The 24906-nt window shown below is 33.3% G+C and overlaps 1 long non-coding RNA gene across 2 annotated transcripts in view; it reads left to right on the top strand.

Moving 5' to 3' along the window:
• The window catches only part of LOC103105823 (uncharacterized), a 100787-nt gene that overhangs the window by 57186 nt on the left and 18695 nt on the right, over positions 1-24906 (top strand). Inside the window, exons 3-5 of one of the 2 annotated variants that reach the window (XR_467009.3) lie at positions 619-833; positions 3731-3866; positions 18330-18383. This is a non-coding gene — a long non-coding RNA (uncharacterized LOC103105823). The remainder of the gene's footprint in view (positions 1-618; positions 834-3730; positions 3867-18329; positions 18384-24906) is intronic. The other variant, XR_467008.3, reaches the window with a different exon arrangement.

Raw genomic sequence — 24906 nt, 5'->3', positions numbered from 1 at the left:
AATCAATTGTTAAATAATACAGAAAATTTTAACTTTCTTATGATATCCAGAGTAATATTTTCTGAAGAAATCTTAGAATGTATCATTATTATATGCATTATAAGGCAGTTTTGCAAGGAGTACAATTTAGTTTATCAGTTTTGGAATTCAACACTTTTCCTTAATTATCTTCAAATGCAGGCTTTTAGGTTTTACAGGGTTTTAGAAATATTTGTATTGAAAACATATACCAGTATATACTTAACATGAAAATCTAAATATTTTTTGAGAATTAAATATTTTAAAGATGTTTTAGTTATAGTAATGGGGAAGAAAAAAAAAGATGCACTATTGTCAGGTAATATGATTTTATGCCACTTTTAATCAAGGAGTAACCTTATGTTTGTTTTTGTATTTATATAAAATTATGTGAAGTGATGACACAAAATTATGCAATTTTAGCCATGTGTGACCATGTGTATACACACACACATACAAATATGCAGAAATCTAAAGTAAAATTTTTGAATTCCATTTTTTACCTTTTAGATAAATTATAAATATTTAAGTTATATTCCATTTCTGAATTTGTTAGATAAAATATATATTTTTGCATAAAACACTTTTTTTTGCATTAAGATTGTGTCACTTTCTTGAGAGAAAACCACTACAGCTTCAAATTGTATGTGGAAGGGTCTTTTGAAAAGTACCTGGAAAGGTTGGGACATTCACAGGAAAGTGCTGGACAGCTGGAATTAAGAACATTTATAAGGGCCATCTTGATTGCCATATATACCATCATCCACCATGCAGAAGGCTAGAAGGAGACCCTGGGACCCAAACTTCTGCCCAAGGTGAGCATGAACTAGTACCACAGCAGCCTGGGGTTCTATCACAATCTCATGCCTAAGGATACCCCTGGCCTCTTTTAGAACATCTCAGAGCAGTTGTTTTCCTACCAGATTCACCCTTTGGAAATCAGGAAGCTTTGAGTTGCCTTCATGAAAGAGAATCAACTCAGCTATGACTCATATGCAGAAGACCTTATCTTCCCAGAGGGGATAAAATTCCTGATGCTCTTCTAATAGTAAACATAAAAGGGAGAGCTACAAAGCACAATGAATAGAGGACCAGGCTTGGAGTCAGGAGGACATGAATTCAAATATGGCCTCAGATATCTCTTAGATTTGTGATCCTGGGAAATTTAATTTGCCTAACCCTGGTGCTTCTGTCTTAGAGTTTTTATCAAGCAAGCAAGCGTGTGTGTGTGTGTGTGTGTGTGTGTGTGTGTGTGTGTGTGTGTGTAGATTTGCAAAGGAAACCACTTTCATGGAAATAGAATTATTGAAATATTTTAAAAAGCATTCATGGACTTTTGGTTAGTTCTTCCATTATTTATAACTACCTTATATATAGGAGGTATCAATTTCTCAACTTAGAATCATCATTACCTAGCTAGTGCCTTACTAGTAGCTTTCTAAGAATGGTTTATAAACTTGACTTCGGTCTCTCTTTGGCACATTTCCATTTCTCCTCTATTTTATAGTTATTTTTGGCATGTTAGCCCTTTTCCTATGCTTTAGACCATAAGCTCTTTGAGGACAGAGCTTGGTCAATTTTTTCTATCTTCACTTCTCTAAATAAATAAATAATAAGAAATGTGTGGTTTTCTATTGAATTTGTTCAATAATACCCTGCAAAATCCCAAACCCTATCCTAAAGAAATATGATAGTACAAAGAACAGTAATAACTATCAGGAATGTTTTTCTTTTATTTGGAAAAACATTCATTGCATAGGAAGATGGAATAACAAATCTTTTAATTAGGTGAAGTTACTACTATGAGAGAAGCATAGCACATTTTAATGGGCATTTAGGAATAATAAAACAAATTAAGCCTCAATCTATGACCTTAAAATAAACAGAATTTGTTAAAGTTAGTTCAATATTTTTATTTTGGAATTGTTAGATTTTTTAAAAAAAATGTTCACAGTTAAGAGAAAAGGTATATGTTTTAGTTAAGCATTTCAACAGAAGTGACTGTTGTTTGAACAAATGATTTTTATCTTTGTAAGGAGAAAGGTGAATCACATCAATATATTTCCTCTAAAACTCTCAAAACCTTGGGTAGGAGGAGTGTGATTGTGTGTGTGTGTGTGTATTTGTGTGACAGAGAAAGAGAAATAAAGGGAGAAAAAGAAACAGGGAGAGAGACAAAGAGAAAATGATGCTGTTAGGAAACTTGTTGGAACCGCAGGAGTTGATGAAATGACTTTGTACTCATCCTTAAATCATTAAAATGTCTGTCTTCCCTTTTGCAATTTCAACCTTGAAAGATGAAAAGCAACTTAAGGCTGATTTATATTATTTATAGAATAGTCTGAACTGAATAAATGTTTTGTGAACTAGCTATTGTCTAGTAGATCAGAGCAACACTATAGAAACAGAATATATATGTATTTCAGCAGAGCTATGATAAATTCTTTTGTGCTTTTTGTTCAACATAGAAGATAGCTGTGCAGTTAGGTAGATTTTGAACTAGCAATTAAGAGGTTAATGCCAAATGCAGTAGATACTGCTACAGAAGGAAGTGACAGAGTCTGATTGCAGATTGAAGCATCCCGTTTTAAACTTTATTTCCTACATGAATTTTTCTCAAGTGAGTGATATGTTTGTGTATTCTTTCACAACATAATGGAAATGGACACAAGAAACATATTATAACATATGTGCAACTTATTGTCTGCTATCTTGGGGAGGGGGTAGGAATTAGAGGGAGGGGGTAAAGAAAGAACATGGATAAAAAATGCCAGAAAATATTATTATTGAAAATTGGATCAACATATAATTTTGAAAAAAAAATTAGTAAAACATTTACTTGTTGACTGACTGAATCAAACTCCAACATATATAAAATATATAAAAGATAATTAGCCTAAAGGATTCTTCAATCCTTCTAAACATATTCACTGTCCATCCAACTGTGGAATATGTAATAATAGTTACATCACTCATTGAATGTAAATTACATGTTTTGAGTGAGAACTAAATCAGTTGAGTACTTTTAGTGTCTTTTCTCTACATCAATAGGAAGAAGAGATAAAAAAAGATTTATAAACACAAATTGATCTTTTCTAATGGCAAACTTTGAGAAATCATCAAGTAATATTAACAATAAATTGCATCATTCTTGTCAGCAAACAAAATTATTATTGCAGCAAAACATGATTTGAGGAAAACTCTTCTATCCTACAATGGTGTAATGTATTGAAGAGAAATGGGTACTTTCTATTTTATAGTATCCAATAACAAAATTCCTCAGCATACATGTATTCTGAATTATAAGTAATGTTTTAGGCATTTAGTTAGGAAGAATTTTACTGAATATCATTATCAAATTATCAAAAAAGGTTTTTAGAAATCCTTAACTATTTGGAAAAAGCCCAAACTATAAATATTCTGAAAGAAAATAGAATTATTGAGCATACTTGAGAACTCTAGATCTTATAATAAACCTGCATAAATTTGGACCAAATCATTTAATTTCTCAAAGCAAATATATGAGAAAGAAATGGAGCAGAAGAGATGAGTAAATGTGCTCATGTGCAAAATTATTAGACCCATGTCCATAAAGCTAAAAAAGATGTGTAAAAAGTAGTTTGAGTTAACTGTCCAAAAAATTTTACATTAAAGGGGATATTGTCCATATAAGCAATAGCCCTTTCAACGTTCTGATTTCAAATCCTCACAGGTCTTACTTGATCTTCTTGGAAATTGCTCTGAAAATGAGATTAAGTTCAATTCAACAAGTATCAGATGCCTACTATGTACAAGAAACTGAGTGCTGAGCAAAGGCAGATAACAATAAAACGCTCCCTGCTCTAAAGGTACTTACATTCTGTTGTACAATTATATAATCAAATCACTAACCATTCAAAGTAAATTCAAGAGGAATAAAGTCTCCAAGGTGGGAGTTGTGAATACTGAAATGTCTCATGTGGGAGTGGCACTTAAACCTTACTTTTGAGGATACTGATGCTTCGATGAAAATCAGGTGAGGAACAAGTATATTCCAGAAATAGAGGGAAACTTGTGCAAAGAAACAGAAGTGACAGAGGAATGCCATGGAGATGGAAAAGCTAGAATACAAATTTGACTCAGGGGTAATAATTTAAAAGTTGATTATTCAACTTAGTAAATATTTGATCACATGTAATAAAATTTCCCTGGAGTTAATAATAGTAAAGAGAAGTCAATTTGCAGCAGTCAGAAAAGTAGTCATCCTTTGGAAAATATTTCATCTTCCTGTGATTAGAAAACACAAACAAAATGTTAACCTATATTAATCAATGTCTTCACATTAGTTTATTTTGATTTCTTAATTTTTTCCCAACAAAATTTTTAATCTTTAATAATCCCTCTCAAATAAATCCTCAAACATGCCTAGGAAACGTTGTCCTTCTTTTCCTTTATCTTCTGCATATCTTCTGCATCACTTGTAGCAGTGATGAGGAAATAAATTGACTATTAGATGGTGTTACATGCACATGGAAAACAGTATGATTATGCATTATACTGCCCAGTAAAGAAATGCCTTTTAGTTTGGTCAACTTCTCTTGTATTCATCCAGATACAATTATTCCTCCTTGTTTGTATTGCAGTATAAACACAAGCAAATATAAAAACATCTATTCTCAAGATACATGATTTTTCAAATCATTAAATTGTTTACCAAATGCCACATATCCAAATGAATATTAAGTACATTTTCAACCCTTACTTTTGGAGATTGTTCATATTGATATATCTGCTATAAACTGAATTAAGAAAAAAGACCTAATTCCTGAAATCAGCCACAAGATACTAACATACTTCATCATCTTCATTTTTTATCAAATAGGGTATATCGTTTCTATTTGTAAAAGTAATAAGGCTTATAATTGTCCAGAATAAATTAGATCTAGCCTACTATATTCTGTAATATAATACTTTATTAGATCTGTGATAGCATTGATATGACTAGTAATTCCAACAATGGCAATCTCCATCTATTCATTTTTGCTTGCCCTGTTTAATTCTTGTTCATGGATTTCCATAAGTTTGATGTTAGAGGAAGTGGAAACAAGATGGTGGAGTAGTAGGAAAAAAAGGTCAGTATGCCCTTAATTCTTCACCCCTCCCCAAACCTAACCCCCCTCCAAGCAAAAAGGGTGAAAAACCAAATTCTGATGAGAAAATCCAAGAAAAACTCACTGTGTGCCATTGAGTGACTAGCTCTGAATAGGGAGTTCTGTGAACTATGGATTTTGTATCTGGTCAGAAACCACCATGTGTAGCACTCTGGGAGGTCCCAGGTACATATATAGCATCTCAATGGTACTAAATGCTAAATGGCTGTTTCCCTCATCTCACCATAAAATGAAGTATTTTCAGGTACAGTAGGAAGTTAATACATATGAAAGGACACCTAATTCTAGACAAGGCGACATTAAAATGCGATATGCCATAGCAATGTGCACCACTTTGCCTACTACTTATATTTCTCCATTTAGCCACTGGTTACATATTAATGTTTGAATAAACATTGGTTTATCACAAAAATGCCACAGTCCTTCAATCTCATTCTCTCATACTCTCATCCCCCTTAGACAGCTTAAACTAGAAAAAAAACCTCATTTTTCTCTCTCAATCTTAAATCATCCACTAATAGGTTTGGATAAGAATCACTGTAAATTGCTATGTATTTAATAGTGATTTTAAAAAGTAAAGGCACAGAGATATGTATTTGCAAAGGTACATGGTTTTAAATTACACATTGAGATGGATGTAGCAAGGAAGCAAAAGGCTAGTGGAATAGACACCAGGCCTCTAATCAATCAGACATTGGCAATTTCTTCCTAATCTATACTCTGTTCATCTGGCTAATTCCTATTCTCCTGCATTTCACTTAGGAGTGGTCAGCATATCATTTCTGTACCTACTCTCCTCAACTTTGCTGTCTACCTAAATCCCAGGTGAATAATTGCCTCTCCATCACTTTGTGTTCTAGTAAGCAAGGAAAGGGCTGAGGAGTGAACTATCATTTAAGTAAGTATTCTAAGAAATAAATAAAACTGGGCCAAAATCTGAACTACAATTGACTTTATTTGTAGGCATACACATCCAGTGGTTTCATTACACTCAGAATGTGATGACATCTTGTGGATGTTCACAGTTTGTTTTCATAGGCTTTTGACATTTATACAAATCATTGATTTACAAATACAAATATTCAAAATATGTTAGCTTATAGTTGATAAATTCTAGTACTAGATCCAAGCATTCTATTGATCTGTCACTAATATCCTCAGTCAATGATTTTAGGAAGAGATTTACTGATCTTATATAACTAATATTCACAGATAACTCACAAAAAGAAACTTAAATAAAGAAAAAGTTGTCTCTTTGAGTTATAAAATCTGAGGACCCTTCTATTGACATACATAACTATAAAAGCATATATGGGTAATAAATTCCTTCTTTTATGACCAACTGAATTATTACATCTGTAATCTATATCCAGAATCAGGAATTAGTAAAGGTGTATACTTAACATAAGAAGGTTTATAAAAAGAGCTCTTAAGCTAACTCTCTCCTTATATGTCACAGCTAATTAACAACTGAGATTAATCTTTCTAACATTATAGTTACATATACTACATAAAGGATTATATAAGATGAATTGGTTATATAATATATGCTATAAAATAAATTAAATTAAATTAATGGGACTACTGGGTAAACATGGCAGCAGTCTAAATGCAAGGCTCATCTTCTCCTCAGCACCCACCAATATAGACTACCTCAAAAGACAAAAAAAAATTTATGAGAACAAAGGGACTCTACAGAAGGGCCCAGCATTGAAGGTATGTGGGATTAGGACATTTCCACATTATAAGGTGGTGAAAAAGCTCCCATCAAAATGCAAGATGATCTACCCTCCCCCAATCCAGAGCCAGAGTCAGAGCCAGCACACTCCAGAATCAGCGAGTGAGCAGGGAGTACCTCTAGAGTGAGTAAGGGGAACCTCTAGGTCCTTGGGAGCTGACTAAGACTACCAAAGACCTACCCCTGAGAGCAGCTACACCTGAAACCCCAGCAGGCTAAGGAGCATATACTGTGGGTGCTCGTGGGAAGATAGCACAGAGAAGGGTAGCAAACAGCAGAAACTGCAGAAATTTGAGAGCTTGCCTCAGGCAAAATCCTTGTTCCTTAACTTTATACACAGAGAGCCTGCCCATCTCACTCAAATGTCTGACTAAAAAGGGAAGGAAAAACCTCCACCGTGGTGGCAAATTGTGTCCAGGAGCAACAACATCCCTCCACCAAGTAAAACAAGAAGATGAGGTTGACCATGGAAATTTCTGAAAAACAAGAAGATGAGGTTGACCAGGCTACAGAGGAAATAGAGGAGAAAATTCAAATAAGCCCAAAACTTTCCAAAAAAGGGAATTGTCCACAAGCTCTTAAGGAATTTAAATTGGAGCTTGTAAAAAAGATGGAAGCTTTCTGGCAAGAAAAATGGGAAATAGTTCAAAGAGAAAATAACAGTTTAAAGGACAAGAACTCCCAATTGGAGAAACAGCTGGAAGCCACAAAAAGGAGGATAGACCAAACTAAAAAGGAAAACCAGTCTTTAAAGATCAGAATTAGGCAACTGGAAGACAATGATCTTGCAAAACAGCAAGAATTAATAGACTAAAGTCAAAAGACTGACAAAATAGGGGAAAAAAACCATAAAATAGCTCACTGAGAAGATGACAGATTAAAAAAACAGAGCAAGAAGAGACAATTTGAGAATCATTGGTCTACCTGAAAAGCCAGAAATAAACAGAAATCTTGACATCATACTACAAGGAATTATCCAAGAAAACTTCCCTGATGTTCTTATACAAGGGGCAAAATAGACATTGAAATCCTCAAAAGACAACTCCCAGGAATGTAACTGCCAAATTCAGGGGCTTTCAAACTAAGGAGAAAATTCTACAAGAAGGCAAAAAGAGACAATTCAGATACCAAGGAGCACCAATCAGGATCACACAAGTCCTGTCAGCTTCCACACTAAAGGACCTCAAGGCTTGGAACATGATATTCAGAAAGGCAAGAGAATTGGGTCTTCAACCAAGGATCGCCTATCCATCAAAACTGCCTATATACTTCCAGGGGAAAGTATGGGCACTCAACAGAATAGAAGATTTATAAGTAATTGTAAAGAAAAGACAAGAAATAAGTTGAAAATTTCAAACACAAAGATCAAGAGAAACATGAAAAAGTAAATAAAAAAGAGAGAAAAAAGGGAAATACTCTTTTTTATTCAAACTTTCTTCTTTAAGGGCTAAAATTAGATCAAATTATATACATTAATATATTGGGGAAATGTTATTTGTAATTCTCAAAAATTATATTCACTATTATAGTAATTAGAAGAATCATTCACAGGAAGAGATTGGAGTATTAAATGCTATAAGATGATATACAAAATAAAAAAAGGAAGGGGGGGAATCAAAGATGGCACCAAGAAATACTTGAAGAAATAAAATAAATAGGATAATCTTTATTACACAAAGATACACATGGGAAAGGGAGGGGAAGAATACTCTCATAAGAAAGAGAGGAAGAGAGTACTAATAGGTAATACTTAAACCTTACTCTCAGTGAAATCAATTCTGAGAGGGAAGAGTATCTAGATCCATTGGGGTCTTGATTCTATCTTATCCTACAGGGAAATTGAAAAGGGAAAACTAAGGAGGGTAGGGGTGAGGGAGTACAAAAAGGGAGGAAAAGAGAGGAGGAGGGAACTTAACAGACCCTAAAAAAACAAGAAAGGAACAAAAAGGAAGGGGCCAGAAAGGGAAGCATGTTAAGGGAGGGGATTAGGGGGATTGATTAAAGGTAAACCACTGGTTTAAAAGGATATAGCAAAAGAAGAAAGGACAGAACTAGGAGAGGATATCAAAATGCTAGGGAATATAAAAGTGACAATCATAACTTTGAATGTGAATTTGATGAACTCATCCATAAAATGAAAATTGGAGATTGGATAAGATTCCAAAATCCTACCATATGTTGTCTACAAGAAACAAACCTAGGTGGATAGATACTCACAAGGTTATCATTAAAGGTTGGAGCAAGACGTATTGGGGCTCAACTGATAGAAAGAAGGCAGGAGTCACAATCATGATATCTGACAAAGCCAAAGTAAAAATAGATCTGATTAAAAGGAATAGGGAATGTAAATACATCCTGATAAAAGGGAGTATAGACAATGAGGGAATATCAGTATTCAACATGTATGTACCAAATGGTATAGCATCCAAATTTCTAAAGGAGAAACTAGTGGAATTGAAGGAAGAAATAGATAGTAAAACTATATAGTGGGAGACCTGAACCTACCACTATCAAATTTAGATAAATCAAATAAAAAAATAAATAAGAAAGAGGTAAAAGATGTGAATGAAATCTTAGAAAATTAGAGTTAATAGCTATATGGAGAAAAATAAATAGGGACAAAAGGGGATATACCTTATTTTCAGCAGTACATGGTGCATTCACAAAGATTGAGCATACTAGGTCATGAAAACATGGCAAACAAATGCATAAAAGCAGAGATAATAAATTCAAACTTTTCAGATCATAATGCAATAAAAATAATCATCTGGAAGGGTACATGGAGCAACAAATAAAAATTAATTGCAAATTAAATAATTTGATTCTCCAAAATCAATTAGAGAACAAATCATAGAAACAATTAATAATTTCATTGAAGAAATTGACGATGATGACACATCCTTTCAAAATCTATGGGATGCAGCCAAAGCAGTACTCAGGGGAAAATTCGTATCCTTGAGTGCATATATTAACAAATTATGGAGGGCAGAGATCAATGAATTGGAAATGCAAATCAAAAAACTTGAAAGCAAACAAATTAGGAACCCCCAGAAGAAAACCAAACTAGAGATCCTAAAAATTAGGTGGAGAAATAAATAAAATTGAAAGTAATAGAACTATTGCACTAATAAACAAGACTAGAAGCTGGTACTTTGAAAAAACAGACAAACTAGACAAAGTACTGGTCAATCTAATTAAAAAAAAGGAAAGAAGAAAGGCAAATTAACAGCATCAAAGATGAAAAGGGGGACCTCACTGCAAATGAAGAGGAAATTAAGGCAATCATTAAACACTACTTTACCCAACTATATGACAAGAAATATGTCAATCTTGGTGATATGGATGAATATTTTCAAAAATATAAATTGCCTAGACTAACAGAAGGAGAAATAGAATTCTTAAATAATCCCATATCAGAAAGAGACATGCAACAGGCCATCAAAGAACTCCCTAAGAAAAAATCCCCAAGGCCTGATGGATTCATAAGTGAATTCTATCAAACATTCACAGGGAGGTCTACCAAATTCCTTTAATGACACAAATATGGTACAGATTCTGAAGGCAGGCAGATCAAAATCGGAGAAAGAAAACTATACACCAATCTCCCTAATGAATATCGATGCAAGAATCTTAAATAGTCTACTAGCAAAAAGACTCCAGCAAGCGATCCAGGAGGATCATTCACTATGATCAAGTAGGATTTATACCAGGAATGCAGGGCTGTTTCAATATTAGGAAAACCATCCACATAATTGACCATATCAACAAAGAAACAGACAAAAATAACATAATTATCTCAATAGATGCAGAAAAAGCCTTTGATGAAATACAACGCCCATTCCTATTAAAAACACTAGAAAGCATAGGAATAGAAGGGTCGTTCCTAAAAATAATAAAAAGTATATATCTAAAACCATCATCTAACATCATCTGCAATGGGGATAAACTAGATGCATTCCTAATAATTTCGGAGTGAAACAAGGATGCCCATTATCACCTCTATTATTTAACATTGTACTAGAAACACTAGCAGTAGTAATTAGGGAAGAAAAAGAAATTGAAGGCATTAAAATAGGCAAGAAGGAGAACAAGCTATAGCTCTTTGTGGATGATATAATGGTCTACTTAAGGAATCCTAGAGAATCAAAGTTAGTCAAAATAATCAACAATTTTAGCAAAGTTGCAGGTTACAAAATAAACCCACATAAGTCATCAGCATTTCTATATATTTCCAACACAGCTCAGCAGCAAGAATTAGAAAGAGAAATCCCATTCAAAATCACCTTAGACAAAATAAAATACTTAGGAATCTATCTCTTGAGACAAACACAGGAACTATATGAATACAACTACAAAACACTCTCCACGCAAATAAAACTAGACTTGAGGAATTGGAAAAATATTAACTGTTCATGGATAGGATGAGCCAATATAATAAAAATGACCATCCTACCCAAGCTTATTTTTTTAGTTAGTGTTATACCCATTGAAATTTCAAATTTTTTTTTACTCACTTAGAAAAAACCCTAAGAAAGTTCATTTGGAAGAACAAAGGGTCAAGGATATCCAGGGAAATAATGAAATAAAAATACAAAGGAATGTGACCTTGCAGTCCCAGATCCCAAACTCTATTATAAAGTAGTGGTCATCAATACAGTTTGCTACTGGCTAAGAGACAGAAAGGAGGATGAGTGGAATAGACTTGGGGTAAGTGACCCCAGTAAGACAGTATATGACAAACTCATAGAGCCCAGCTTCTGGGACAAAAACCCACTATTTGACAAAAACTGCTGGGAAAACTGGAAGACAGTGTGGGTGAGATTAGGTTTGGATCAACACCTCACACCCTACACCAAGATAAACTCAGAATGGGTGAATGACTTTAACATAAAGAAGGAAACTATAAATAAATTAGCTGATCACAGAATAATATACATGTCAGACCTGTGGGAAGGGAAAGACTTTAAAACCAAGCAAGACATAGAAAGTATCTTAAAATGTAAAATAAACAATTTTGATTACATAAAATTAAAAAGTTTTTGTACAAACAAAACCAATGCAACCAAATTGAGAAGGGAAGCAACAAATTGGGAAACAACTTTCATAACAAAATGCTCTGAGAAAGGTCTAATTACTCAAATTTACAAAGAGCTAAATCAATTGTACAAAAAAAATCAAGCCATTCTCCAATTGATAAATGGGCAAGGGACATAAACAGCAGGTAATTTTCGGTTAAATAAATGAAAACTACTAAGAAGCGCATGAAAAAGTCTTCTAAATCTCTTGTAATCAGAGAGATGCAAATCAAAACAACTCTGAGTTACCATCTCCCACCTAGCAGATTGGCTAACATGACAGCAAAGGAAATTAATGGATGTTGGAGAGGATGTGGCAAAATCGGGACATTAATGCACCACTGGTGGAATTGTGAATTGATCCAACCATTCTGGAGGGCAATTTGGAACTATGCCCAAAGGGCACTAAAAGAATGTCTGCCCTTTCATCCATTCATAGCACTGCTGGGTTTGTACCTCAAAGAGATATTAAGGAAAAACACTTGTACAAGAATATTCATAGTTGTGCTCTTTGTGGTGGCAAAAAATTGGAAAATGAGGTGATGCCCTTCAATTGGGGAATGGCTGAACAAATTGTGGTATATGTTGGTGATGGAATGCTATTATGCTCAAAGGAATAATAAAGTGGAGGAATTCCATGGGAACTGGAATAACCTCCAGGAAGTGATGCAGAGCAAAAGGAGCAGAACCAGGAGAACATTATACACAGAGGCTGCTACACTGTGGTACAATCAAATGTAATGATATTCTCCATTAGTGGCAATGCAGTGATCATGAACAACCTGGAGGGATCTCTGAGAAGGAACACTATCCACATTCAGAGAAAAACTGTGGGAGTGAAAACACCAAAGAAAAGCAACTGCTTGATTATGTGGGTTGAGGGGGATATGATTGGGGATATAGACCCTAAAGGAACATCCTAGTGCAAACATCTACAGTATGGAAATATGTTCTGATGAAGGACACATGTAATACCCAGTGGAATTGTGCATTGGCAATGGTAAGGGCAGGGGGAGGGGAGGGAGGAATAGAATATGATTTTTGTAACCAAGGAATAATGTTTTAAATTGACCAAATAAAATAAAATAAAATGGAATAAATGCAAGTTCGGCTCATCACTAAAATGTGCCAGACACTGTCCTTTGTAATTATTATTTGTTAATACATTAATAAAATTAATGAAAAAATATTAATACATATTATCACATTTGATCCTTATAAAAACCCTGTAGGATAGATTTTTTAGGAGGATCCCAGCCAATGTGAAGTAAGCCATAAGACACTCCAGGAGTAATGGTCTTTCTTCTTCTGAGTTCAGAACAATTGACTATTTTTCAGAAAAACTCATTTAGGTCACTAAAAAATGGTAGCAACTGAGGTTTTTCTGTGTGGCTCCTTCACAGTATAGCTGATGATTCTGTCTCATATCAGCAAAAAAAAAAAAAATGACTTTGAAGGGAAGGTTGTATGCTCTGTAATGAATTGATTGATAGAGGGATAGGACAGTGATGGAAACAATAAAGAGATAACAAACAACAGACACAGGCAGATACAAAGACAGACATGCAGATAGACACAGAAGACAAGCAGATAGCGAGATAGAACTTTTTAAAAGGCTTGCTTTGTGTCAGGCACTGTGCTAACTGGCTGTTGACAGTCTTTTCAGTCTGTCTCAGGGAAAACCTTTAGGGTTTTCTTGGAAGAGATACTGGATTGGTTTGCTTTTCTTTATCCAGTTCATTTTACGAATGAGGAACTGAGACAAAGTTAAATTAAGTGATTTGTCTAGGGTCACACAACTAGTAAATATCTGAGACCAAATCTGAACTCAAGAAGATGAGATTTCCTGACTTTAGGCTGGCATTCTATCTATAGTGCCACCCACCTGCCATGCAATAAGTGGAAGGGCTATAAATACAAGCCACCAGCTTTCTACTCCTGAGTATATGACATTCCAACAAGGGAAGATGACATAAATGGAGTCACAGGGATGAAGAGGTTATATCGTATGGCATGGGATGAATATATCTAGGAATATGATATGGAGCTTTGTATCTAGGTAAGATCATTATAAATTTACCTATCAAAACCATGGATATATCAAATTGCAGAGTCCAATTTTCTTGTGGAAAGGAGGTAGATATGATGGAATGAAGATGGAATGTCACTGACAGAGCTAGGAAGGAATGGAACAATGAAGAGGGAAGGAGAGTAGCATTTGCTTATTTTGCTCTGCATCAGTTCCTGCAGATTTTTCCAACTTTTTCTGAAATTTATCTTGCTTATAATTTCTAATACCACAATAGTATTCCATTACCAACATGTACCACAATTTGTTCAGTCATTCCCCAATTGATGGACATCCCTTCAATTTCCCATTCTTTGCCACCATAAAAAGAGTTTCTCTAAATATTTTTGTATGAGTAGATCCTTTCCTGAGAATGGAAGAATATTAAGGAAACTTATTCATCAATAGGGAATTTTTCTTTTGCTCTATGAAAGGCATATTCCTTGCTCTTGGAAATCACCTTTGGTGGACATACCTCTTTTTATGTCCTACTATGGGCTTAGAGAATAAAGTTATATCATTTTACTAATGTTACAGAATACAAAAATCTGTTAACTATCAGATTGCATCAATGGATATAATATCCATTATATATGTCAATATAATGTCAAAACTAGTATAGTTGTTGATTCAACATTTCAAGCTCATTGTTCTCTGTGCTCCATTTTCTTACTCCAGTATAGTCAATGCCTCCGTTAGAACAACCTATTTATTCATGCTAATTTAAGAGATATCATGGGGTATTTTTTCTATCTACAAGCATCCTCAGGCTAATAGAGTGGTATATGAATGGATACATTTCAGTAGAAATAAAGCATATGAATCTTACCAGAGACCACAATATGAGGCACAGAGTAAGAGCTTGTTTTCTAATGCAATAATTTCCCAGCCACTTATGGCATTCATTTCCATGTGCCATGATATATCTAAATCTTGCCATGCAGGTATTTGGATCATAGAAACTCTCTTTAAAAAAATATCTTGTAAGTTTATTTTGAATCTAAAGAATCTCCTGATGACTAATATATAACCTGCCCTGCCTTCCAGGATTTCCCAGAGTTCTAAAACAATAATGTTCATAGCATTCTGCATTAGATTGTGGATTTCTTGAGAGCAGGGATTTTTTTTCCTGTCCTTTTTTGCATCTCTAGCATTTGGCTCAGTACATGACAAATAGTATGTACTTAAGAATTCTCATCGACTTACTAACCACTCATCATGTTCCCCCCCAAAATATTATAAATGCCAGGCACTTGAATTATAGCACTTTTCTTTGATCATTCTCAATGATTTTTGCTATTTTGTGCTGTTAGCATAGGGAAGTTTGAAGTAGAAAGCATGAGAGACAGAACAAATAACTTACTCTTATTCTTATTTCACTACTGCATTTCTTTTTATTGGGAAATGCTTTCTCCTCTTGTTTATTTTGTTGTCCTATAGCTCTTCTTTAAAGGGTAAGAGGTAAGTATGCTTCTATATTCTCCTTCCCAATAAATCAAGGTCATGGTCCATTAGGCTTTGGGATGGAAACCATGTCATTTCAAAGGAACCCAGGATTTTGAGACTTAAGGATCTTCAATGACTATCTAATTCAAATTATATAAGAATCAACAAAAGTCCCCATTCTTTTGAATTATAGCTTCATTCATTAACCATCTCTTTTAGAACTTTTCCAAGAATGAAAGACCAGGTACCTGGTATAGTCTATAATTTTCAAAACTCTCTCTCTCTCTCTCTCTCTCTCTCTCTCTCTCTCTCTCTCTCTCTCTCTCTCACTCTCACTCTTTCACTCTCTCTCTCTTTCACTCTCTCTTTCTCTCTCTCTTTTTTCACTCTCTCTCTACCTCTCTCTCACCTCCCTCTTTCTCTCTGAGTATGTATGTGTATGTGACTCTCATTTTGCAATTTAGTGCTCTTTATGCTAGTTTTATAGAACTAGGCTATACTCTTACATACATCCTGCTTTAATTGCCTTTACATTTATCTTCTAAACATATCTTTTAAAAATCTAAATTGGTTGGTGAAATCCCTGTGCATCCACATCCATCTTCTTAGATAATTCCTGTGTTTTCAAATTATATGTAAAATAAGTTCACAGTTTCTTATTCAAGCATCTTTTTTGTTCTTTGCATATTGAAATGTTTCTTTATTGATGATCATCTAGTTTCCATTAAAAAATTTTAAAACAAAGAAGAAAAGATCCAGGGCTCAATTACTTTGAATAATGAATCCTGTGAAGTGTTTTCATTAATTTGAAAGAATTCTATTTGAAATTTTAATTATAAAATATGATAATTGTTTCGAGCCCAATGAAAATATATAGTGCAAATTAAAATAAGTCAACTACTTTTCCAGAGTCATTATTTACAGGCATTGGGACCCAGTTCAGTTTCCTATTACTCCTGATATGAGTTTTTCTGTACAACTTTGTGGTATGATGTAAAACCTAACATTATTCTGAACATTTTGGGATCTGTTACTCTAAAATCTAGGGTCTATGTCATATTATGTCCAGCTTTCCTTTACTTTCTTGTTAAAAAAAATGTAGGATAGAGTGGGTAGTCAGTATTTCCCTTAGACCATCACAAAAATCTAAATTCCATTCACAGATACTATTTTTTTAAACTATTCATTTACTGTCTATTAGTAAGGCAATTTTTTGCCCCTATGGTTTGGACTAGCATAGTCATATTTAGCATCAAAAGGTTCCATCTCTCGTTACCATTCATTCCTTCATAAATGATCAAGATTGGATAATATTTATATATTTCTAATAGCATTAATATGGTCTCTGCCATAACAATGTTATTTGCTCCATAAACCCAATAGACCTTGCTATCTTTGTTACCAGGTTGCCAAATATCTGTCTTTGAACTTCTAAATGGAGAATTCCCCATCACCATTACTTTTCTGTTCTTTTTTTGATATATACAACTGATATTTTTCTTTTTGATTCTTTGACTACCTTTTCTTGGGTAATGTGTAATTGCTCCCTTTACAAAGCACCTACTTCCTTCTTTTCTTAAAGATGCTTAAATTTCTTTTTATAGGTAGAGTCATATACTTTTCTTTTTTAAGTAGCATCTTTTTCAGTGCTTTAACCTCTTGACCCAGGTTAACTTTCCTCTGTTCCATGTTAGATGTTTTTTACCTCATTCAAACACAGTTTCTACGGTTTGTATAGAAAATTCTTTGATCCTTATAACGTTCTATGTGGAAAAGATGTTAAACCTTTTCACTTTGCCCAGGAGGAGAGAGAACAGATGATATTGAAAACATTAATAACAGAAATTTCTCTATAGCATATATGCAAGCATATTAGTGGATAAGAAAATCTACTGGTTATTCCATTTCTATAAAGAAACTTATTATCAATGCCATTTGGTACCTTTGTTGCAACTTGTATTCTCTGAAAGTTACCTAGAGTACTATGAGGTTAAAGAACTTGTCCAATGTCATAATCTATGTGTCAGATGCATTATTTGAACCCATATCTTTTTAGCTTCATGGGCAGCTATCTAGCAGCTCTGATACTACTCTCTCACACAGCGATATGAACTCTAAAATTCAACTTTCTCTCTTTATTGATTGTGATTTCAGGCTTTGTTTTTTGAAACACTTCATTTTACAAACTTTTCATTAGGACATTTGTAGCTTTTTAAAAACCCATAACAACTTGACAACCACATCTAATTCCTTTTCCTTCATTACAATTTTGTTCAGGGGAAAATGAATTGAGAAATAGATTTTTTGAGAAATTGAGAAAGAAAAGAAAAATAAATAAACAAAACCCAAGTATCATCTGTTACTTTAATGTAATCACACTACTGTGTACCCCCACCCTACCTTAATCTATCTGAATGGACATTGGGATACAAAATATTAGAAAGTTTAATTTTTATGCTTTGTTTATCTAGCAAGGAGGCCCCTGAAATAGTAAGTGAATTCTCATGTCAAGTGTGGTATGTAGGAAAAGTGTTGCCTTACATTTTTAAAAATATGCTGGAATACATAATTTTGTAATATGGAACATTTTCAGTGACTATTAAACATACTTATGTTTAAAGAAAGTAAACTGTATGGTAAAGGCTCAAATATATGATCCTTTGCTCTGATTTTTAAAACTCTAATATGAGTTATCAGCAATAAAACTAGAGCAATGCCTTTTAATCTCGGCAATAGTTGGTGCCCTTAGGAGGCAGAAAAAGTAATCATAATCCCAAATGCCCTAGGAGTGTACTGCTTATGTTGTCTATTTACTCTTTACATTGTCTACATAGATTTGATGTACATTGGATGATGCATGGTCCCAAAGCTTCTAAAGTTCAAGCTATGTAAGTGGAAATTATTACCATAATAATATCTGTATTGACTCATGGGATGCTCCTGTAGTCAGATTTAAACTCTAAGGATTTTGCTAATAATGATAATTATCTAACAAGCATATAATCTGTTCACGAAGATAGAATTTTCATGAACTGGAAGATCAGGAAATGCACTTATATTGTGATATAATAGTTTAATAAAGTGATGACTTTATTTTGGTATTTTAAAGGTATAACCTTTAAAATGGGTCTCATTCCACAAAATAATATAGATCACAAAGATTGCAATGGTAAGGAAATATAGTTTAATGGAAAATTCACTGTTAAAATTTATGGCACATTAATATTTCATTATATTCAATATCATAATTTTTTAGCAAAATAAATGTCTACATCGGAACTCTCTTAGTTTCCACATTTTGAATACTATGGGAAAAAACTAAATATTTTTGTATTTATGAGTCCTTTTTTCCTTTTCTTAATTGCTTTGGCATACAGACCTAGTTGTGTTATATGTGAGTCGAGAGATATTCACAGTATAGTGACTTGGAGGTCATAACTACATATTACTTTCAGAATGGCTGAATCACTTCACAGCTCCAACAATCATGAATTAAAATACTATTTTACCACACATTTCATTTTCTTCTTTTGTCATCTTTGCCAATCTAATCAGTATAGATGGGAACTCTGAGTTGCTTTAAATGGTATTTTTTCTGATTATTAGCAGATAAAAATTTTCATATGTTGGCTATCTTCCTTTGAAAACTACTTGTTCAAATCTTTTGACCATTTAACTTTTGGAGAATAATTCTTAGTCTTACAAATTGATATCAGTTTCTTGCATATCCAGAAACAATTTCCTAATGAGAAAAACAAACCCTTTCTTCGAAGATTTCCACTTAATTTACTGTTTCTTCTCATTTTAACTGCATTCATTTTTTAACTTTTAAATAATCCTAAATTTCCATTTTGTCTTCTCTTATTTGTTTGAATGTGAAATCTTTTCCTATTCCTACATATAAGTAATAATTTCTTTGGTGCTCCACTAATTTATAATATCACTAAATCATTTGAAGTTTCTCTTATCATTTGATGTAAAATGCTCAACTATACTTAATTTCTGTCAAACTTCTTTCCAGTTTCCCCAAAATAATTTCAAATGGCGAGTCTTAAAACCAAAAACGGAATATTTGGATATACTGGACCATCTTCTATTTCATTTATTTGCTGCTGTATCTTATATACCCAATCTGTTCTGGTGCAAATGATTTAATAATTATGGCTTCAAAGAGTGGTATGAAATCTGATGCTGATAGACCTCATTTCTCCTTTTTTCATTATTACCCTGAAGATTCTTGACATTATTTTCTTTTACATGTCATTTTTTTCTAATTAATCCACACTTTGGTAGTATGAATGGTTTAGGCAGCATTCTTCTTTTCAGTATATTGGCATGGTCTGCCTAAAATCAATTAATATTTCACTATTTAGATCCGACTCTATTTCTCTAAAAATATCTGGTAGATGAACTTGTATAGTGATTTTATCCACTGAGATAGGCTTCCAGCTGTTATGCAACTTCTCTCCTTATTATAAATGCATTTTTACTTTCTGTCACTTACTGGATTTTTTGGGTAATATATAGGATTCTTCCCCTATTATAGTTGTGCTGTTTATTTCTCCCTCTAATTTGAATATTTTTTCCTTTAAGTAATTAAATACCATAGAAGATCAGAGTTCAAATTCCACCTTAGACACTATGTGAACCTAAGGAACATGATGCCTCTCTCAGCCTGACTTCCCTCATTTGGAAGGGATTGATAATATCATCTATTGCTATTATGAGGGAAAAATAAGATTTCATTCATAGAAAACTGTGCTAAAGTTAAAGTGTTATATAAATGCTAGCTATTATATATTAAATGTAGTATTGAGTTGTGATAATAAGACTCTTCTCTTCACTTTTCCTCTTTTCTTTCCCTTGTCACAGTGACTATCTAACCCAGGCTGGATGTTCAGCAGATAATAATGAGCCTGATCCTTTCTCACTGTTATAATTAAAATTTCTTGAGAGGATGATTCTTGGGTGAGAATAGAAGCTTACAGGTTTATTTGTCAGGGCAATGTCCTAACTGATAAAGTGATGTAGGTCTTGGGACCAAGGACAACCTGAGCTGAGGCAGCTTAATGAATAGGATTTTTAGGAGCTCATTATTCTGTCCCTCTCTTGAATATTCCAAGACATCTTTAATTGATAGCTAATGAAGAGGTGGTCCATGAAAAGATCTACCCCTTTCTGTCTCCACAGATGACCTGTCATGTAATCAGGAAAAGGCCCTTCTCCCCTTCATTTAATAACCAGATTCTGTCAGAGAGGAAGATTTTCCTTGAGATTCCCAAGGACAAAGAAACTACAAAAAAGCAACAGACTAGATGGTATCTCTCACCAGGTCTCAGACATGGGAATTCACAGTCATTTCCCCTAATATATAAAAATTAATACAGTATATATGAAATAAATTCTCACATCATTTAAGTCAGTTTATACTACATTATGAGACCTGATAGCATCCCCCTAAGGGGAACATGATTAGTGCCAGGAAATGTGGAAACACAATTGATTTAGACTATTGCAATTCAATAATCTCAAACTCAAGTGATTCACTTGTCTTGGCCTACCAAGTAGCAACAATTTTAAAAATGTGAGATCATGTTTGAATAATCTTTATGTGTTTATTTAGAATTTTAATAATATTTTATTGTTCACTTTTCCATATAATAACAATTTTAATGTACATTTTCAAAAATTTTGAGATCCAAATTTTCTCCCTCTCTTCCATCTCTCCCCTATCCCTGAGATGGCAAGCAATTTGTTTTTGTTGCTACATGTGGGGTCATGCAATGTATTTTGCTCATGTTGTGAAAGAAAACAAAAGCCAAAAAAAAATCTACCATCCCAAAGTAAAGTGAAAAATAGTGTGCTTTGACCTATATTCAGACCCCTTCAGTTCTTTCTCTAGAAATGTATGGCATTTTCAAGATAAGTCTTTCAGAATTACATTGCTGAGAATAGATAAACCCTTCATAATGTAAAGATTAAAATTTAAGGGGAGACTGAGGCAGGTAGAAATTAGTTTCTCTCTGCAAGGAGTATTATATTTTTAGAGGTTTATTAAAGGTTAACGATTAAAGAAAATACAGAATAAGAAAAAAACACGTGCCTAGGCCAGAGAGGCCTAGACAAGATAATCTCACATCATGGAAGAGATGCGTCTGCTCCAAAACAGAAGTCCAAAAAAGACACAAAAGCCTTTGCAATCAGGTTAAATCCCTTCTCTATCTCGGCCCATCTGAGAATTCTGTGAGATTACAAAGCATTTTGGGTAAGTGGAGCAAGGGCTTGTGGGGATTGAAGTCCAGAGTTCAACTTCATTTTTTACAATAATTGGCCATCATACAATATTGATGATACTGTATGCACTATTTTTCTGGTCCTGCTCATTTCACTGTATGTGTATTCATGTGTGTCTTTCCAGGTATTTCTGAAATCAAACCTTCTCATCATTTTTTTATAGAACAGTAGTATTCCATTGCAATCGTATACCACTGTCACTTGTTCAGCCATTCCTCAATTGATGGACATCACCTCAGTTTCTAATTCTTTGCCACCACAAAAAGAGCTTCTATAAATATTTTTAAACAACTAGATCCTTTCCCCTTTTTAAAAATCTTTTATGCATACAAAATAATAAAGATACTGTTGCATCAAAAATATGTACCATTTTATAGCTATCCATTCACAATGGATTAGTCTCAAAATGGATTAGTCTCAATTTTCCTACATCAATCTGATCGGTGTGAAGTGGTACCTCAAAGTTGCTTTGATTTCTATTCCTCTAGTCAATAGTGATTTAGAACATTTTTAATTAACTATATATGCCTTTGATTTCTTCATGTAAATAGAGCTTGTTTATATACTTTGATGATTTATCAATTGGAGAATGATCTTATTTATTTAACTCAGTCCTCAATATATTTGAGAAATAAAGACTTTATCAAGGAAACATATAAAAAAGTCCCTACATCCAAGTTTTCTGTATCCCTTCTAATCTTTGTTGTATTGATTTTGTTTATATAAAAACTTGAATTTAAGGTAATCAAAATTATCCATTTTATATATCATGTTTTCTATCTCTTATTTGATCATAAATTCTTCAGTTATCCATAGATCTGTTATATAAATTATTCTATACTCTCCTAATTATCTTATAGTATTGATCTTTATAACAAAATCACATTTTCATTTTGACTTTCTCTTGGTATAAGATGTGAGATATTGGGCTATACCTAGTTTTTGCAAAATGCTTTCCAGTTCTCACAGCAGTTTTCTGTCAATAAGTGAGTTCTTGTTCCAAATGCTGAGATATTTGTGTTTATCACTCAATTACTATTGTCATGTGTTACTGTGCATTGTGTACCTAATCTATTCAATTGATCCACTTTTCTATTTCTTAGGGAGTACCAGAGTGCTTTGATGAGTACTGACTTTTAGTATAAATTGAGATCTGGTACAGCTGGACCACCTTCTTTCTGATTTTTTCCATTAATTCTCTTGATTTAAATTTATACTTTTTTCTAATTCTATAAAATATTTTAGGTTGGTTTTATTGGCATGATATTGAATAAATAATTGTCATTTTTGTTATATTGACTTGGCCTACCTATGAACAAATAATATTTTTTCAATTATTTGGATCTTTCATTTATATGAAAGATGTTTCTTAATTGTGTTCATGTTCTTGGGTTTGCCTTAGCAAGTAGACACTCAATTATTTTATTTTAACTTGAGTTATTTTAAATGGAAATTCTTTTTCTATCTCTGGCTGCTGGACTTTGTTGATAATAAATAGAAATGCTGTTAATTGATGTGGGTTTATATTGTGTCCTGCAACTTTTCCAAAATTGTTAATTTGCTCAACTAATTTTTAGTTGATTCTCTAGGATTCTTTTTGCTACTATTATATCATTTGCAAAAATGATAATTTAACGACCTACTCCATCAGTTTCTTTTTCTTCTCTTCTTGCTACAGTAGAATTTCGAGTACAATATTAAATCACACTGCTGATAATGGACTTTGCTATTTTACTCCTAATCTTAGAGAAGTCTTCTAGGTTATCCCCATTGCAGATGTTTGCTCATACTTCTTGATAGATACCACTAATCACCTTAAGGAAAGTTCCATTTATTCCTATATTCTCTAGTGTTTTTCATAGGAATGGGTTTTGTATTTTGTCAAAAGCTTTTATCCATTTATTAAGATAATCACCTGATTTTTGTTGTTTTATTATTGATAAATTAGGTTATGCTAATAGTTTTTCTAATTTTGAACTAGTCCTGTATTCCTGCTAAAAGTCCCACATATTGTATTTCTTGGGAACTATTTTTAGATTCTATTTTTTCTTTCATTTAAATATCCTTTTCTGCTTACGGAAGAATCTGTTAAATTCATTTTACAATAAGAATTTTAATTTATGTAATTCTCTTGATCTTGTCTTTATAGAGATTTAAAAGCATATGTTTTTGCTTGTATCACTGTCTTTGCAACTAAAAAATAGACATAAACATAGTGGATTTTACTGATATTTCTGGTATATAATTGAAAGGGCACATTTTCACTTTTAGAATTGTGTGTGTGTGTATATAATGGGGTATGGTTGTAATTATGTTTACTTATCCTCTATATCACTCAGATAATAATGAGGTTCATATCTCCTCAATCCTTTCCTTTACATTTATACACTCCTTATCTTATGCATCACTTCCACATGACAGATACTTCTCTTCCTTTCTTTCCAAGCAAAGTTACTTTTATTTCCCATTTCTGTCCTCTCAGAACTCCCAAAGAAGAAAAAAAGCCATCAAGAAGCTTTCAGATTCTCATATTTGCCTTTCTCTATGATCCTTAAATATATTAGGGTTCTTAGAAGACATTTTAATTTTTATATTAAAGTTCATCTTCAAATAAATATTTCCTTCTTGGATCTGAGCCCTACCCCTGGACTAGCCTATTCCCACTATATCCCCCATGAAACTGGATTCTGGGACCACCCTATGCTGAACTTTGAAGGACCTCCTTGTTAGGCTCCATTTAGGACCCTTTTTGGTTTTCTGGGTTTGCTTTGCAATATGCCTTGTTCCTTATGTGTACTTCTTGGTTTTCATAGGATTATGGGGAAAGGTAGAGGAATAGATAGTGGTTCTCATTCTTTATATTTTTAAATGAGGCATATAAATAATTTCTTGGGTCCTTTCTGGGGATCTAAATCCTATAGGATTATATACTATCGTCTTTCCCCTGAACAGAATGTTAAAAATTGTAGAATTAAAAGTTTTTTGGAGTCATCTGAATCCAATCAACTAGGCAGTAAACAAGTTTTTACTAAGGGTCTATGTGCCAGAATGGTACTAGGTTCTGCAGAGGAAAAAAGGAAAAATTACTATTTTTCAAGCTCTGTCTTCTAAAAAACT

The sequence above is a fragment of the Monodelphis domestica genome, chromosome 4, assembly GCF_027887165.1.
Source record: "Monodelphis domestica isolate mMonDom1 chromosome 4, mMonDom1.pri, whole genome shotgun sequence".
In the NCBI taxonomy this organism is placed as follows: domain Eukaryota; kingdom Metazoa; phylum Chordata; class Mammalia; order Didelphimorphia; family Didelphidae; genus Monodelphis; species Monodelphis domestica.
Note: the sequence above shows the minus strand (reverse complement) of the source record. Positions and strands in the feature narration are given on the sequence as shown.